This window comes from Maniola jurtina, chromosome 7 (genome assembly GCF_905333055.1).
Source record: "Maniola jurtina chromosome 7, ilManJurt1.1, whole genome shotgun sequence".
Classification (NCBI taxonomy): Eukaryota; Metazoa; Arthropoda; class Insecta; order Lepidoptera; family Nymphalidae; genus Maniola; species Maniola jurtina.
The window spans coordinates 41,055-60,699 of NC_060035.1; the positions used below are offsets into that span (position 1 = coordinate 41,055).

A 19,645-nucleotide genomic window follows, 5' to 3' on the forward strand; every position below is an offset into this window, starting at 1 on the left:
GAGTCAGACTCGCACTTGGCTGGTTTTAAGTTAAATTAAATATAGTGGCCCAATATATTAAATAAGATATTGGGCCACTATCATATTATACAACTATCCAAACTTCATGTTAATAACTTAAAACATTACTGAATAATGGACTGTGACAGATGGACAGAGAAACGCGCACCAGGGGTACCATTTTTACCATTTTGGTACGAAATCCTAAAAACGGTACACATCCCAGCAATTTCCAACACGACAGTTATAATACACATTGCTGAACAGTTTACTTGATCATGAATTGCTTTATTTCAGGCCTGGAAGCAATATATTTATGACGTCGTAAGTAACGGTTAGTTACTGTAAAAAAATTGATTTGTGAAAAATCTGGAGATTTGCCATTTAATGTACGACTCAAAGTCCGACTTGGTCTTAGCCTTCAATTGTGATCTTTTGCGAGCATGAAAAATGTTAAACATCAACTATGTAGTTCAACGACTTTACGGATCAATTTTTAGTTCAGCTCAACTGGTTTACCTGCCAATGAAAAATATTTTGTGAATCAAGAATCAAGTAGTTTGTTATATTATATCTTCTTAATGCTTAGCACGCGATTATTATTTTTATATAGGTTTTTTGATAAGTCTACCTAGTTATATCAGGTAACACAGGTTTTATAAAAATGTTTGTATAACACAAACCATCGAGGAGTATAGAAGTCTGCGTGTATTAATCTATCTTAATTTAAGCATAATTATTAGTTCTACAAAATGTTCAAGGTAATGTGCTCAAGCTAGGCCATTGGGCAGGTATATTATAAATATTTTATTTTTTGTTTTTGTTTTAGGCTCGTTGTTTGTTAGTTGTTTGTTCTTTAATCGTACTGGTGAATACAGCCCCTATAGACAAGGACAGTGACGCTAAAATATTAAATAATGTATATACAATTGATGAAAAGGGAAATTACAAGTTCAGGTACGTACCTACAGTAGATAATTAACAAAATAATTAATTATTATAGCCTAAATATACCTACCTAATTTTTATTATCTGTTTACACAATTTATGCTAATCATTCTAATTCGATTTGCAGTTTCAAGACCTCAAACGGAATAACGAGAGAAGAAACAGGATCGGTTTTTAATGCTGGCGAACCAAATGCTTATATCTTCGTTATTGGTAGTTACTCTTACTTTGATACCAAAGGACAAAAACAAATAGTCGAATACATAGCTTCAGATAACGGATATAATATTTATCCGCAAAAGCCTTATGTAAGTATGCATTATAACTTCTTAGATATTAATGATTAGTGATGCCCACAACTTCGTTCGCACGGACTTAGGTTTATTAAGCATCCCAAGGAAAACATTCGATTTTCCAGGACAAAAAGTAGTCCATCCATACCCGTCCATCCCCGGGATTATCTAGCTATCTCTGTATCAAATAAGTAGATGATACGCCGCAACTTCGTCCATGTAGACTAAGGTGTTTTAAATACCCTGAGGAAACTTTTTGGGGTCAAAAAGTAGCCTATGTCCTTCCCCGAGATGCAAGGTATCTTTGTAGTAAACGCCAGTTAAACCGATGGACCGTGACAAGCTAGCTGACAAAAAAAATTACAAAGAATAAAAAAATATATATCTTTGACTAAGCCCCTACAAAAAAGAGAAAAAGTCACTATTAGTAATATTATTGATTACAACAATTTTCTTTCTTTTTAGGGTGAAATGGCTGAGTTCGGTCTACCTGGAAGCGTTGTAGCAACGCTACTTGGAAAATAAGGAAGCAGTGTAATTCGACGGTTATAGTAATTATTTTGACAAGCTTATTAGCTTAGCTTATAGCTGCGAATTACATCAATTAAACAACAGATATTATAACACCTATCAGGCAACAGATATATTTCATAGAAATAAAAAACTTAAAATAGACTTTTATTTTCTAACGAAGTTGATTTTCTACATCCAGATCTTTACATCTCTAATTTACATGAGAAGTTTGGAAAGTTCCATACAATGATTGAGGTCTGTGAAGAACAAATAAAGTGACGGGGCATATCAGTATCAATGATGTCTGCAGGTCTGGTTCAGTAACGTTGACCAAAGTCGAAAAACTTAGTGGGTAGCCGACTTTTAAGGTCCTAATTTGCCCTTTTTGTTTCCTCAGTGCCTCGTGTCAATAATAGTGAACAAGTTAATCCGTGATCACGGTTATTGGCCCTAACATCTGATATACAAAATCAAATTTATAATCGTTAAACCTTAGAGTCGAAATCTTTTACTCTTAGTCGAGTCGTGTCGTGTGCGGCAGGATCAGCTGGGAAACCACCGTTTTGTTATCCCGAAAAATCCCTTACCATTGTGTAATTAATAGAAAGGGGTCACGACCCCGGTCCTCAGAAATGAGGATTACGATGCAGAGAAAGATTATAATCAAGCGCAGACACAGATAACGTTGCTTTCTATTGTGACGTTTGACGCAACCAAAACAAATAATATTATACCCATAATAATCATTGCTAAAAATTTGTATCGCAATATAATATTCATGTCAATTTTATAAACAACGCCATCTTCTGTAGACAAAGAAAAGTTCTTTATCAAAATCAATACACATGAAAGAAGTCTTAGCCTCAATGATCTAATAGTTTTATTTAGCATAAAAGTATGCCAATAATATGTCAGGTGGCGCAAAATTTTGTGATTTTTTTTCCACTCATCTTTTTATTTATCAGAGATATTTTGCTTAACTGACTTTTAATGTAATCAACCTTTAAGTGTCAACAATAACGAGGCTGTTAAAACTACCGTCAGAGTATCTGCTGTGATTTTTATATGTAGTCCTTCATATAAAAATCTCATTTTTCAGCAGATAGCAAAATAGACTTTGTCGTTGAACTTCGGATCCAACCTATAAATTCTGATGAAGCAGGGCAGATGTCTACATTAACCGTTAACTTAAAATAAAGGCTCTGTTGATTATGACTTTGATATACTTAAGATATAGGTAAAATAAAATTGTTCAGCTAATAAAACCTATTTAATAACGATTTTACTAATAATAAATCTTTGAAATACTCCAAAATGTCGAGTTAAGCTTTCTCAGTTCATAAAATACCAGTTACGCATAAATCAATATTTTGTTTATATCCAATAACTAATTCATCACGGTTACCATTGACCTAATACGACTAATTGCATTAAAACTCTTTCACCTCAATCAGTTCTGCTTTTGGCCAACAGCTGGTATTTTCATCGTTGGCAATAAAAGCCTCTTATGTAATGAAAGAAATATAATCTTGGGGATTCAAATGGCTCGTTAACTCACCTATGATCCAATGTCATATGCCACCAGAGTATTAACAAATTTCGATCGGGAATTTCACCACAATTTCGAAACACACCATAATGGGCGAACAGTGGCTATTCAAAAAGGACAAAACGATGGTCATTGCTGATTATACAATCGATGAAACACTTGAATAATGAAACTGTCATGGCTTCATGTTATCAAAATGACAACTATTCAGCTGCTCATTTTAACTACAGTATTATACTTAATTATGTCCTAGTTAACTCTATCACTCTAAACAATGTTAATATCAAAGTACACTTACTCTTGTATACATAATATTTTATTATTATGTAACAAATAAAATTATTTTTTAAGTTGCAGTGTATGTGGTTATTGATTTCAGCAAACAAACAAAATGATGTTATTTCAATTGCCATCACTTCCCGGTGTAGTTTTTCGCGAATAAAAAAGATGCCAATCAGGGTGGGGACGCCCGATTGATATCTCGACTCTATCGAGGTAGTTTGCGTCCCTGTAATTAATTAATATAGGCAATTTTTTATCCCGGAAAATCAAACAGTTCCCAAGGGATCTTTAAAAACATAATCCACGCGGAGGAAGTCACGGGCATCTTCTAGTAGCCTATAGATCCAACTTCACAACAACACGCAATCCAATTAACAGATTCTGATTGGGTTGCCCCTCGTCTTATTGTTCCTTTTCCTCCTGCATTATTCCATTTTAGGTCTCAAAATTGCGAATTAGTAAAGGAAGTAGTAGTCAGGCATTTACGTAATTAGCAATGAACAACAAATTCCTTGACCGGGATTCAAAGCCTCGACCTTTTACGGAAATACGAACGCTATATGTATCTACTTACTTCTTGGAACGTACGCGGCTATACGTATATAGATAGGTACATCCTGAGCATGCAATGTTCAGTGCATGTTTAAAAATTATTTGAGACTACTTTTTTGCCACGACTTTGTCCACGTATCCGCTCCGATTTACGATTTTTAAAGATCTATTCACAATTTCTTTAAATTGTTTTTAGTGTGCTTACTGTTTATACTACGTGTTACTAATAAATCATAATTTCGAAGGTTTCTTATTGACACGGTTTCTTACAGATTATGATGATATTAAATCTAATATATGTTATTGCGTATTAAGTTGTGGTAGGCCAACGGTAACCGAATACGAATGTTTGATATTTAAATAGGTTCTACGACCAATTAGATTTTTTTTGGACTCGTTAATTTGGTGCTACGAAGTGAGGCGTGACAGCGGGTGTGTGTGGGTGCTATTGGCTATTGGTTCGTAAGGAAACCTTTCACTTTTCGTGCCATAGGAAAGTACAATACCGGTAAGTATAATAAGTGCAGATCGGATACATCCCTAGCGACGAGCTTAGAGTCAGGGTAGGCATTTAGATAGGATACAAATTTATTTACTAGCATCAAGCAAGCAAAAGTAAAAAAAAATAAGCAAACAAGTAAGCACACAGATACATTAGTTAGTCTTCGTAAATCTTTGTACCTCTATTTTAAAAATTAATATTCGACAAAATTAGTTTTTGATAGAGTCTGCCGCAATAGGTTTGCATACGAGAATATAATATTATATAATTTATATTTGTATTGGTTGCAATCAGACCTACTGGCAAGTAATAATAAAACATAAGGTAGAGTCTTGAATGAAGTATAGTTTATTTTCATATAGCTATCGACAAAGTTGAAAAAATTAATTCCAAAAATAGTTTACATTAAAATAACAGAATAAAGCCTTGTTTTCTAGGTTATGGATATGGTAAAAATGTTTGTATATAAACCACCTAATCATGAGATCACCATCCACAAAACAAATCTTCAATGATTAAGAAGTCTTATTTATATTAAATTATAAGTTTGTTGTTTTCGCATTTTTATAACAACAAAATGTTCAAGGTAAGTAAATAAGCATTCCTCAATTTCCTAAACTGATGCTAACTTATTGTGATTTCCTAGACTGATACCACAAACTTGCATACATGGAGTTAGAAACATGGGAAACATAATATTATGTTGCAGTGCTTTTTAAAAGCAAAGGTTGATGAATAGAGATTGTTTAAAATTATTACATAGACTTGTAAATAATATTCTTTGTTTCATTCTAGATGCAGTGCTTATTACTTCTTTGTTTTATAGTGCTAATGACTAATGCTGCACCTTTAAAAAACTCTACAGTAGAGGAGAGTGATGCTCAAATATTATCCAACGAGTATATAATTTATGAAGATGGAAATTACAGATTCAGGTAATGTAATTTTGCACGGGAGCGGTGTCTGTGTGCTTGACCGTAGCTACAGGGAAATTTCCCTCTGAGCGGTGTTGTACTCGCGATGCCAGCTGGGCCAACGGGTATATATTGAAACTTCTGTATAATATATAGTGCAGATTTCAGAAAACTCTGTTAGTGCGATTCAGATTTGCGTGTTCTACGCACTTCAGCTTTAAGTACTCGTGCTGCCATCTAGTGAGAGCGTCGTGAGTGGCGTGCGGCTTAGGTTCGCATCAAGGTCTGTTGATCGATGTCTCTGTAGGAATGACACACGCCCTCTTCTTGCAACTGTGGTAGTCGCTACAATTTTTACTATAGTTGTAGCCTGTATCTGTGTAATGTGTGTGTGTGTGTGTGTGTGCAATAAAGGCTTCTAAATAAACAAATAAATAAGTATTTTTTAAACAAATAACTAAAATGATGGTACCAGCAGGATTCAAACCTTGCGTCGCAGGTATATTGCAATAATACATAAGCAATGAACTGAAACTTTGACCTGGCAGGATAGAGGAGCCGTAGCCTAGCGGTCTAAGGCGCTCCGGGCGCAATACCCCGAGAGGTGTCGGGTAATATAATATTTAATCTAAGTAAATTGGCTTTTATTAAACTTGAAAAATGTTCATCGATTTTATTCAAGCAGATAAATTTATTCTGCGAAAATTATTAGTAATATTATTTTCAGTTTTAAAACTTCAAATGGGATAACAAGATCAGAAACGGGAGCAATAATAAATAAAGGGCAGCCCAATGAGCATGTTGAAGTGAAAGGCCAATATACTTACTTTAACACCAACGGAAAAGAAGAATTGGTTCTTTACATTGCTGACGAAAATGGATACAGACTTCGGATGCCAGTACGTATTTTAGTAAATATATTTTAATTTCGATTTTAGGCACTCTTCGTATTCGGACAAGAGTCTAATTTTTTAAATTAGCTAATGTGACGAGTGCATTGTCTCAATCTGTGCCAGAAAATCTTTGTTGGTAGAAAGGTTTTCGCTAGACTCGATGCTGAAACAATTCCGACATATCTTTTTCTACACAGCCGCGCGCCGCTTTGAGGTCCACGCGTCGTACACTTCTTCAAACTTCACGCCCTTAAAAGTTCAAGTTATAGAATTTTTATGGACGCTATAATATTATAAAACTATACAAAGTTTATTATTTTTGATTCTGTAGATTTTTATAGCTAAAAATATGCGAAACAGTGCTGATATTTGATCCATTTATTCTAAAAACATTGTTTTTGTTTGTTTTAGGAGAAATCATTACCTGGTAAGAAAAAAACTAATAATAGATTACTTTCAAGCGCCGTTGCATCACTGCTTGGTTGATAAATTCACTGAAAAGGTGAAAAGTGGAGAATCAGGTCTTATGGTTTATTTACCTGCTGATTATTTATAATTCAACAAAAAATATGTTGATATTGTGTAAATATAACTATAATATTGTATACTTACCTATCAAAATATCCTTGCATTTAAAGGTAAATACTGATACTAATTGCTTATTTGCGAATAATTAAGTACGTATATATTTTTATAGTGAGTTGTTTTTAAATGTATTTATTTCTAAATTTCTTGTTCTGTATAAATAGTGGATATTTTATGTTATTATAATTAATAATAATTAATTCATGTCCTAATTATTTGCAATACCTTACAATCGTTGATATACCTATCATAATAAAATATGTCGATGTGTTGGTCTTTTTTTTTATTAAAAAAAGATAGGATTTAAGAATTTTTTGCTTAACATTAAGAAATAAGAACCAAGTCCATTCAAAAAGCTTTCATGGATAGAAATTATAGAAACTTTCAAGTTTCAGAATGTATTTTAAGCATATTTTGATCACAAACAGATCACACAGTCGTAAACAATTTAGGTTGTTTCATGCGCTGAAAACGCTGAATCTGCACCAGCTACATATACCTACATTACGTATGTGATTTAAGCCGATTAAATTTTTCGTGAACACGTCTTAATTTTTTTTTTGTACGATATAGGTACAAATTCACGGTTTTAGGAGTTTTTCCTTTACTTTTGCTATAAGACGGGAAGTACCCTATGGTTTTCTTGACAGACAGACGGACAGATAGACAACAAAGTGATCCTATAAGGGTTCCGTTTTTCCTTTTGAGGTATGGAACCCAAAAAAATATAACTAAGTACAACAAGTAATAGTACAAGTTGATCTTTAATAGATAGTCTTCTATTACACGGATTTTTACGTACATGCATGTGGTAAAGGGGCTAGTTCAAGGACTCTACAACGATAAAAAAACTATTTAATTATTTATTTAAATGATTAGAAGGCTTGGAAATATGTTGCTAAACAGCTTTGATAGTTCTAATAAGTTCAAGTGATTTTGTAAAGTGGTAATAATAAAAAGAAGACCCGACTGAGTCTGTTTTGGGCTCTTCTCAAATCTGGATGCGTTCGGAACCCTCGTAGCTTTAGTTTTAAGTTTTCGTAATTAATTATTATCACCACTTTATCAACCAACGAATCCAACAACTAACTATCAAAAAGTATACAATAGTACCTTCTTTGAATAATTGATTTAACTTTGACTTTGAAAGCAGAAACAGTTGGAAATTGACGATCTGATAAAGCCGACCAATCATCCCATTTTTGTTTTAGGAAATAGCCCTATCTCCAAATGTTGTTGCAACTCTTCTCGGCAAGTGATGTGAAGATACGATACTTTTTTTTGCTCGTACAGTGTATTTTCAAGCCCATTTAATAAATAAAAAAATACTTTTTACTCACAATAACAGTTGTACTATCTATACTACTTTAATAAATAAAATTGAAGAGTCTGTCTGTAATTTCAAAATAACTACCTCATATATGGTTATTTAAACTGTACCGTAACTGAATCACACTTTTCTAAAATTTTTGCCTGTCTGTCTGTCTGTTTGAATGGGGTAATCTTCGGAACGGCTTAATCTATTTTGACGGGACTTTCACAGACAAATAGAGTATTAACCAAGGAGGAACACAGGTTACTTTTTACTAAGTGCACCTCTAAACGTTGTTGCAACGCTACTGGGAAATAAGCAGGGCATACCTAGCTCAAAGCTTCCTTTGTTGGAATAGCAATTCGCAAATTTAACATTTTTGTAGATTGATATATAAATAAAATAAATATGCTAAGTATTTACCAAAAGCATTTTTATTAATAGGTATTATATAGATAGAAATTAAGATAGTTAAAAACCATATGCCTAACCATATGTACATGGAGCAGCAAAAATCTAAGGCTTGAGTATTAGAAAATTTTCGTTTTTCCTAAATATGCAAGTACCTACTTCGTGGTTTATCAGATTTTATGATAAGGAAACAGCACTGGCCAGAACAAGGTCAAGCAAAAAGTTTGGCACTAAGCTTAACACGAATGTATTATTAATGAATATGTTAATTGGGATAAACCACAAATACTATCATATACATAATATATATTTAGTAGAACTAAATAAAAAATTCATTATCTGATTTGCGACAGACTTTAAAACAGAGCAGCATGCCAGTCAATTAATGAAGGATATTTCAGTTTTATTTCATTTTAGTAAATAGCTGAAGAAATATGTTATGATAGTATAATTTTGGATCATAACTCAAAATTTAAAAAACATCGTAAGAGAACTAGAAAAGAGCTGATAACTTTTAAACGGCTGAACCGATTTTCATCGATTATAGCTAAGAACACTCTCGATCAAGCCACCTTTCAAAGAAAGAAAAACTAAATTAAAATTGGTTCATTCGTTTAGGAGCTACGATGCCACAGACAGATACGCAGAACACAGATACACAGATACACACGTCAAACTCATAACACCCCTCGTCTTGGGTAAAAAGAGCTCACCTGAAAGAAGTATACGATATTTGTATAATTATTATTAATTGTGATGTGCCTCGAAAATCACAAAAAACCTTCGGTCCTGCGCGTGTCGTATCTCCGGTCGTATTGGATTTCCGTCCCATCGGGCTATGAGAGTGAAGGGATAGAGAGTGCGCCTAAATTTGCGCACTCCACGTGGTTTTAGGTTTAAAAAAAATTGTGGACACACTTTGATTTTGCGAGATAAAAAGCAGTTTATATCACTCTCTATAGCCTCCAGGGCGTTATACATGCCATGCAAAAAAAACACGCACTGAGGATTCCGTACTCGGCTATTTTTCCAACATTTTGCAGGATAAATCAAAAACTATTATACCTAAAAATAAATAAAAATCTGTTTTAGAATGTACAGGTAAAGCCCTTTCATAATATGATACCCCACTTGGTATAGTTATCTTAATTTGAAAATTAAAATACATTTTTTTTAAAATGATGTAACAACAAAGTGATCCTATAAGGGTTCCGTTTTTCCTTTTGAGATACGGAACCCTAAAAATCATGTCGATCCGTTGCTCCGTTTTACCACGATTGAAGGACAAACTAACTAGCCAACAAACAAACACCTTTCATACTTTCACATTTTTATAATGATAGTAGAATTAACGTGGACAGTTCCTTTAGACTCTTCGCTCTGTCGTTTGAAGAATTTTTCCACTAAACTCATACTGGTCCCTAGATAATAAATAATTTATGCGTTTCTGTAATAGACTTGCGGCAAACACAGGCAATTACGTTACGAGTTTTTAGCCAATCAATTGTAAAAGCCATTCCAGTGTTTACGTAACAAGTGTGATGGTGTCAACGACATGATAGAGTCCTTGGAGTCGCATTGTTTGTAAAGGAATGAAGTCCAGACTTGACATTCTTGAAGAACTGGATATAAGGTGTAGGCAGTTGGACCGATATCGCAGTTTACTTGGACACACAGTGGGAAAAAACATTTCCAAATCATGGTGAGTTGAAGAAGATTCGTTGAATTTTACCTACTGCTAGAATCGTTGACTATCATTTTTGTTCATTGAGGCCCTATGGTAGTTTGTAGTGTTACCTACTCTAAAATACCTATATCTCTATTCATATATTAAAAGCAGATGCACAAAATAGACTGAGAGGTTTGTGTGATGCCTGTGTGTACATATATTTTATGTATGGGGAAATGGAAAATATCTTTCGTTTCTGATTAGGGAAATTTTCTTTAGTTTTTAGCTGCTTAGACTGGTATGTCTTGCCTAGATGTCTGCATCTAATAGTGGATATATTTAGTAAAAATATGTTCATGATTTTTGCATACACGACTATTGGAACCTAGGTTCGTCTAGCGTCTAGTCTGGTTGATTAAATTATATCAAAAATAAACATCCGCATTTGCATTCTTTTATTGGCCCGTTTTGTTATTTTTATGAATTTCTCGCTAAATAATGCTCTCAGCCGTAGACCTTGACATATTGTTTTTCTGCTCCTCAGGTAAAAGGCGTACGCTTCAGCTTTTTTGCAGCCATCATCTGTGTTACTATTGTATATTTACCGAGATCGGGTGGCATTGAACGACAAATAAAAAAGCTCGTTTATAATAACAATGGATTTGGAACATATAGCTTTGAGTAAGTATATTTTACGTATGGGTTTTATGCAATTCAATATCACTTGCTTTATCTAATGGTGAAGGAAAACATCGTGAGGAAACCTGCATGGCTGTAATTTTAAACCCCCGACCTAAAAAGAGGGGTGTTATAAGTTTGATATGTGTATCTGTGTATCTGTCTGTGGCGTCGTAGCTCCTAAACTAATGAGCCGATTTTAATTTAGTTTTTTTGTGTGAAAGGTGGCTTGATCGAGAGTGTTCTTAGCTATAATCCATGAAAATCGGTTCAGCTGTTTGAAAGTTATCAGCTCTCACGGCTATCTTCTCTATTTTACTTCTTGATGCAAATTTTATGCTTGATGAAGCTTTAACACTTCAACTGGCATAGAATAAGTAATACTAATGAATAAGTAAAATATTACCTACCTGTTACAAAACTCGTTAAAGTATTACTGTTTAACCCGTTTACGTCTTTTTATGTATTTACTAGCGACCCGCCCCGGCTTCGCACGGGTGGACACTACCACGAAAAATCCTATCTATTTTCCGGGATAAAATATAGCCTATACGGATTCAGAAGAATTCCTCTAAGTAATGGTAAAAGAAATTTTGAAATCGGTCCAGTAGTTTTTGAGTCTATTCAATACAAACATACAAAAATACAAAAATATAAAGGTTTCCTCTTTATAATATTAGTATAGACTTTTTTTTTTTTTTTTTTTTTTTTATACACAGGAAATGCCTAACGCATACCCTTCCGTCAGGGGAAACGGAGGGGTTATGTGGGGCTTGCACCCACTAAAACCTGTGTTTGTTCCTCAACGGACTGGCGGTTGCGCGGGTCTCACTAAGGTAGTATTCACCGCACTCCCGCCAGGACTTGACCCGCCGCCAAGCGGACGGGTCCCATCGCTAGGCTGGCTGCTACCAGCTCCGTCTCAGAAGCGCACCCGGAACACGGTGCGCTACCTCCTGACCTGGTTATGTATCGGTTGACGAACGCCCCTTACGCCCGTCAACCGCAGGTCGGCAACTCATGGAGGCCGGAGGTCGTCGTTTGCCCTTCGGCGCCCGCTGCGTCTCCTGCGAGAGGGATCCACCATTGAAATTTCCCTCTCACGTTCCGCCGCCTCCTTTGCAGACATCACCTCCTCGCAAAAGGAGGCAGCGGCACTCCACGCTGTTTCGCTCCGAACCATCGCTTGCACGATGTTTGGGAGCGAGAGACCACCACCACCAACTGCCGCATCGAGTGTACGGCGCTGTTCTGCCCAAGCTTGGCACTCCTCCAGGGTGTGCTGCGCCGTGTCCTCAAGGCGGTCCTCACAGTGGTGGCAATCGGGCGATTGCTCCCGACCTATGCGATGCAGATACCTACCGAAACAACCATGTCCGGTAAGTATCTGCGTCAGCCGGAAGGTTAGGACGCCATGTTGGCGCCCTAGCCAATCCTCCATGACAGGCCTTACCGCCGCTATCGTGGCATGCCCTGCGCTGGGATTATCCAACCGCTCCCTCCATTCCACTAATAAGACCCCTCGGAGCTGGGAGCGATGCCGCGCATATTCTTGGGGCATCGGTAACTCACCCCGCCCGCGCACCTCCTTATTCCACTGGTACAAGGAGGCGAGAGATTTTGCCTCAAGATCCCAGGGTGGACATCTGGCAAGGAGGCTCGCCGCCTCGAAGGAGATCGTGCGGTACCCCCTTATTACCCTGACGGCCATCGATCTTTGCGGTCTCCGCAATATTGCGACGTTGCGGTCTGTCAGAGCTTCCGCCCACACAGGAGCCCCATAAAGGGCCATTGAACGCACGATCCCAGTGTAGAGCTTCCGACAGGAGGCGTCTGGACCACCGAGATTGGGCAGCAACCGAGCAAGCGCTCCCGCAGCTCCCATCAATTTGGGTAGAAGGTGCCTGAAATGTGGCCCAAAATTCCACCGGCCGTCGAGGATGAGTCCCAGATACTTCATTGTTGACTCGACGTCGATGCGAACGCCACCCACGATGATGTGGGATCCCGAAGGTGGCGCGCGTCGAGGGCCATGAAAGAACATCGCCTCCGACTTGTTAAGCGCCACCTCGAGACCCAGGCGCCGGATCCTCCCTACGACCTGTGCAACCCCAGCGGTTGCCAACAATGTCGCCTGCCGGTGTGTTTCGCCACACGCCGTAACCAGCGTGTCGTCAGCGTAGCAAGTGACACCGACGCCGGGCAGGAGTGCTCCGCGCAGCACCCAGTCGTAACCAATGTTCCACAGGAGTGGTCCCAAGACAGACCCCTGCGGAACACCGCACAAGCACTCTCGCCGACCCCAGCCATTCCGACCCGGGTACATGACCGCCCTATCCGCCAGATAAGCCCCAACCACAAGACGGAGGTTGTTTGGTACGCGATGGTAAACAAGCGCCTCCCTGATACAGCTCCAGGGTAAGGTGTTGAAGGCGTTCGCGATGTCGAGAGAAACCGCCAACACCACCTCGCCCCGGAAAACTGCTTCCTCCGCCAAGGCCCTCACGCGCATGATTGCGTCCACTGTGGAGCGCCCCCGGCGAAAACCAAACTGATTGTCCGCCAGGTCCGGCCCCACACTCCCCAAGTGCTGGACGAGGCGATCCGCTACAATTCTCTCGAAGAGTTTTGCCATCTCGTTCAACAGCACAATGGGCCGATATGCAGACGGAGTATCTGCCGGGCGCCCCTTTTTCTTCAGCAAGACCAGCTTTCCGACCTTCCAACTAAGTGGAAACTGGCCCCGCTCCAAGCACGCGCTAAAGAGACTTAACAATCGGGGCTCAAGAGCCTTTGAGGCCAGGACCAGGGCACGGCCAGGTATGCCATCAAGTCCTGGGGCGGTGTTTTTGGCCTGAAGTCTCCGCAACACTGCTCTCAATTCTTCCGGGGTCACTTCGTGCACGTCATCGTCGTTGCCCGCGTCAGGCAATGCAAAAGGCGGAGCCATCGGTGGCGGGTTGTGTTCCTCTCTAGATGGAAACAGGGAGCAGACCACGTCCTCCAGGAGCTGCGGATCAAGACTCTGGGTCAGCGGAGGCGCCGAAGGGCGAAGTTTGCCTCTTACCATGAGGTAAGGGCGCCCCCATGGATCAGTGTCCAGAGTCTCCAGCATCTCCTCACGGGCCTTGATTTTGGCTGATTTAATAGCTGCCTGAAGGGCCCGTTTTGCCATTTTATATGCTTCATATAGCTCCGCCTCTATAGCCGGCCCAAGCTGAGTTTGGCGACGCCTCCTGCGGTGCCTTTGGTACCGGCGCCTTGCTTCAACGCATGCGGCACGCAGGTTTGCGATATCTTGCGACCACCAGTATACCTGACGTCTGGCAGGAATGTGCTTGATACGCGGCATCGCCGCATCGCAAATCTGTGACAGTGCCTCTCGGAACCACTCTGCCTCCTCGTCAACACTGACTGGCCTAACTGGTGCAGAGACCCATGCCTGTACGATAGAGGCTTCCAGGAGTACCTCTTTATTTAGGCGTTTCAATGCCCAACGCGGGCTGCCCCCTCCCGAGGCGGTGCGTACATGAACGTCCAAAGCCGAAGGGGAGATATCGAATCGAATGTATCTATGGTCCGATAGTGTCTCCACCTCCTCCATGACACGCCAGCCCCGCACACGACTTGCTACAGCAGGGCTAGCAAACGAAATATCCACTATAGACCCGCCCCGCTGTCTCACGCACGTGTGAGCAGAACCTCGGTTCAGGAGAAGCAGGCCTTGCTCAACAGCCCACTCCTCTAGTACTCTTCCCCGCGCATTTGTCGTTGAGGAGCCCCAAGCCGCAGATTTGGCATTGAAGTCTCCAAGAACAAGCACAGGACTAGGACGGCTTCGACCAACGACGACGCCCAAATTTCCAAGTAAGTCCTCAAAGTTGGCGAGAGTGCTGTTGGGTGAAAAGTATACTCCTGCGACCACAACTCCACCTATCTTCGCCACTACGAAGCCCCGATCCCGAACGACACTTTCAAAGGACGGAGATTCAATGGTGGTCCGCAAAATCAAGGCCACTGTGCCCGACAAATCCTCCACCCAGTCATCCCTCTGAGGGACAAAATACGGTTCAGCAACCGCCGCGATATTGATTGACCACTGCGCCATGCTCTGGAGGAGCAAGTCCTGAGCTCTGGCACAGTGGTTGATATTCGCTTGGAGGAGGCGGAGATGTGGGCCCATTATTAAGTTTCCATACTCTCTCCCTCCTGAGCCCGGGATTGTGAAGGGTTTACCCCAGGTTTGTCTTTGCCTTTCTGTTTGGGCGCGGTACAGGTTTTTGTGCCTACCCGGTGATTCGCCGGCTTGTCTGCCGCCGCACACAACATGCAATGCGGCGTGGCCTCGCATGACCCTGCCTTGTGCCCTGGCTTGCCACAGCGGTAACAAAGGTTACTGCGGTCTATCTCCGAGGAACATTGGGCCCCGACATGCCCCTCCACGAGACATCGGTAGCACCTCATGGTCCTGGGCTGCAAGATCTTGACCTGTGCCAACACCCAGCCCACTAGGAGTCGGCCACCCTCAGCGAGTTTCTTGGCTGCCGCTACTGGACAGCTGACGACTGCTGTTCCCAGTCCATTGAAGCCCGACGAAATTGGACTTGACTTCACTTGGGCCGGAGAACAGTCTCCTACCCTGGCGATGGTAGCCTCCAACTCCTCAGTGCTTACTGAGTCATCTAGGCCCAAAATGCGTAATTCGGCGTTTTTGGTGGGCCTAGACACCTTGACTCCCATAGGCTCTAAAGACGCCTTCAACTTTTCAGCGAGAGCGTCGGCCTGTGGACCGCTGCTGGCACCCGCAACTTCCAGCATGCGGGCACCAGTCACAGTGGTTTTACACCGGACACCCGCAATGCCAAGCTCACCGAGTTCGATCTCTGCCTTCGCCTTAGCAAGGACCGTAGCGTACGTGAGGCCCTTCTCCTTGACGTCGGGCCGCAGCGTTAACACGACAGCCGCGGACTTAGGGGTGCGGAGCCGTGCCTGCTGCTTGGCGGTTTTTTGGGCCGCCTGTTTTGCCGCCTTGTTGGCCTTTGTTTTGGCCTTTTTGGCCTCCTTTTTGGCTCCCGCGGTCTGCCATTGACCACCGTTAGGCGGAGCGTTTGAGTGACTCTGATGTTCTGCATCAGAGGGGGCACTGCATCCTCCATGGGAGGTGGAGGGCTGCTCTGCATCAGGTGCTGGCGTGGCAGCAGAGGCCTTCCCCTTGCCTTTCCCCTTCCCTGAAGTGGCAGTCTCGGGTGTCTTCTGACTAGGCTGGCTGGAGGACTTCTGCGCAGCCTTCCGACTTTGTGGAGCCGACGTACTCGGCTTTGCAGCCATTTCCGCAAAAGAAGACGTCGCATTCCCTGCTACTCCTCTGTCCGCGGCCAATGGTGGGCGCAAAACCCGGCCCTCAATCACTGAGAAGCGAGCAGACAGGCTCGATACTTCTTTTAGGAGCAGGCGAAACTGCTCCGATTGGTACTCCTCTTGTGCGGGCTTAGAAGAACCCTCCTTCTCCCTCTTCCCCTGACGGATCTTTTGTAGGTCTGCCCGTAACTTCTCCTGTTCGAACCGAAGCTCCGCCATTTCCTTTGTAAGCTTAGCATTCTCAGCCTGCAGACGTTTGACTTCATCCGTTGAGGTACGCCTCAGCAGTACCTCCGCGGCTTCCTCAATCGCTGCTACCGCATTTTGTAGAGCTTTCTGGTTCGTGCCTTTAAGGCCCTTGGAGGCTTTTGCCACTGTTTTGATGGTATTGACGGCTGAATGGACCCTGCTATTCAGTTCCATTCCCGTCAAGCCCTCGACTTCCATGCCGTCCGAAGCCGCAGAAGAGGTTTCCGACAGTTGACGGGCCCGCCCACAAAAGATTTCTGCCGTCAGTTCAGCAACCTCCTTGTTTTCGGTGGCTTCTATTTCTGCCTGCTCTGCGGCACGCTTAGCAGCCTCTAAACTCCTCTTAGCCTGTGCCAGACCTATATATTTGCCACTTGTAGGTGGCCTGCCTCGACCGCGTTTGGCAGGGCCTTCTTTGGGTGCCACCGCCACCTCTTCTCCGCTAAGCGGCCTTTTTCTTGCCGTGCTCATTGTGCTTTCCGCACCTACGCTCATAAAGCTCGCCGCCGAGTCTGAGTCAGACCCAGATATGTCCACCTCCTTCGTCTCCACTTCGTTCATCTTAGGTTTGTTTGTGTTTTTGTCCATAATAAATCCCACGAGTACGACGGAATTACAGCTTAACAGGGGCAGAGCCGTCATTGCCCAAGAAGGTGTAAATTTGTAACCCAACCAGAGGGTCCACGAAAACTCTGGCTGGGGGTGCGCTAAAAACTGATCCCCCTCTGAGGATAGAAGCATAATCCATCAGCCATTCATCCCCTCGCCGCGCACCAAACTTGAGATTTGGATAATTTTTTATAGAGGTTTATTCCTCGCAGTCCGGGCGGTCAAGCCAAGACCCTCGGTCCCAGTATGAGGTCGTGAGACATGACCATGACGCTCGTACGGGATTACGATTTGTGGCGAGGGCCGCGCAGGACTAGTTCCCACACAGCCTTCTCAGAGGCAGGGTAAGTGCACACTGAACTCGCCTCTCCCTCCACGAGGATGTCTCCCTCAAATCCACCCTCACGTCTCGTCCACTGTGCCCTCTGCTAGTCAGAAGGACACGTGGAGAGACCTCTCCCCCTGCCAGGTCATTAGCCATAGCTAACAATATCCCCAAACAGAAAATTATTAGCCATGTTACCGGGGCGCACCGGCCCAAATACTGCTCCTCCCCTCGGACGTATCCAAAAGGGACCAGCAGCACTCAGGCACACTGGGAGGTTACCTGGCTGGCACCCCAGTATAGACTTACTATTATGGTATCTAATTTTATTTGAGCTAAATATCAACCTCATAAATATTTTAATTCCTATCTAAAGCAGATCATTTTTAACCCCCGACCCAAAAAGAGGGGTGTTATAAGTTTGACGTGTGAGTGTGTATCTGTGTATCTGTCTGTGGCATCGTAGCTCCTAAACTAATGAACCAATTTTAATTTAGTTTTTTTTTGTTTGAAAGGTGGCTTGATCGTGAATGTTCTTAGCTATAATCCAAGAAAATCGGTTCAGCCGTTTGAAAGTTATCAGCTCTTTTCTGACGTTACTGTAACCTTCACTTGTCGGGGGTGTTTACACTTGTATTTTATTTTATTTTATTCAGATACTAGATACGTTGATAAGTGATGATGCAGTCAAAGATGGAAGCGGGCTAACCTAAATTATCTTTTCACTCGATGATTACGTATAGATACAATTGAAATCTGTCTGTTAATCTCACGAATTTACATCTGTCATGTGCCCAACAATACCTGTACAAATGATTCGCGTATTGTATGAATCTCAGTGTCAGAATTGCGTCATTCAGCGACTTAATCGGCTAGTATAGTTTCATGCAACTTATTTTGTCAATCTAGTATCAGGTAAGTAGTTTGCAAAACAGAATTTCAAAATTTAAACGTGACTAAGTTTAGTGCACCTACCTACATACATGGTATCTACTGGGTGCCATATGTCTATACTAACTCTGCCGTCCTAAAAAGCGGTTATAGCTGTAAAAAATAGTTTAAGAGCTCTTACAGAAAAACATGGGACTTTAGAAAAACTAATGTTTCCTAAAAAAGGTTTGCTCCATTATAGGTCCAAACTAAAATCAGACTAAAAACTTTGGTCCTAGGTGTGTAGTATTATTATTTGGAAATATTAGTTTTTGACAATACCCACGTTTTTTTTTTTGCCAAAACGCAAGAACTACTTTTACTAACCGCTTTTTAGGTAGGCAGGTATAGACGACGAAACTTCACTGTAGTTTATATTATCTCGTTACTCGTCTGCACCCACCGGAATGAGCACAGACGGTTCGAAGTGCAATATCTGGATGCAAACATAAATTATTATTTGTTAATTATTACATATTCCAATGGATTATATTTTTTTTACTACGATAAAATATATTTAGTAGAAATTCCAAACATTTATTAATATGTCAAGATTATTTTTAAACGGGTTCATCTAGTAATAATTGATACACAAACTAGCTTTAATAAATAATTAGGTATATTATTTATGGGCTGTGGCCTGTGTGACATTTTTGTGTGTTATTAATATTTTGCCGGCAACATCTTCAATAAGTGACTCCTAATTAAGTAAATTAAAATATGGAATAATTATTTACAGGTTTGCAACTAAAGATGGAACATTTCGAAAGGAGGAAGGGGGTATCATTACCAAAGATGGGCGTGGATATGTTGTGCGAGGTGAATATGGTTACACAGATCCTGAAGGAGGTCAGCACTTAGTGCGATACGTTGCCGACGCGAACGGCTATCGACCACAAACAGACGACATCAGATTCAACGATAGACGAATTATTTAAACAAAAATTTTGTTGCTAATAAAATTTTTAATAGATTCGATGTTGTTTGATTCTAAACAGACTTTTGGTATGGAGATCTAAAAGTTAAACAGAAGATCGAACGAAAACAGCGATGAAACGCACATAGGATTAAGG

General features: G+C 41.1%; 1 pseudogene; it reads left to right on the forward strand.

Annotated features, from left to right (window-relative positions):
- Positions 1-826: 826 nt before the first annotated feature.
- Positions 827-19,545, forward strand: LOC123867143 (annotated as a pseudogene).
- Positions 19,546-19,645: the final 100 nt, after the last annotated feature.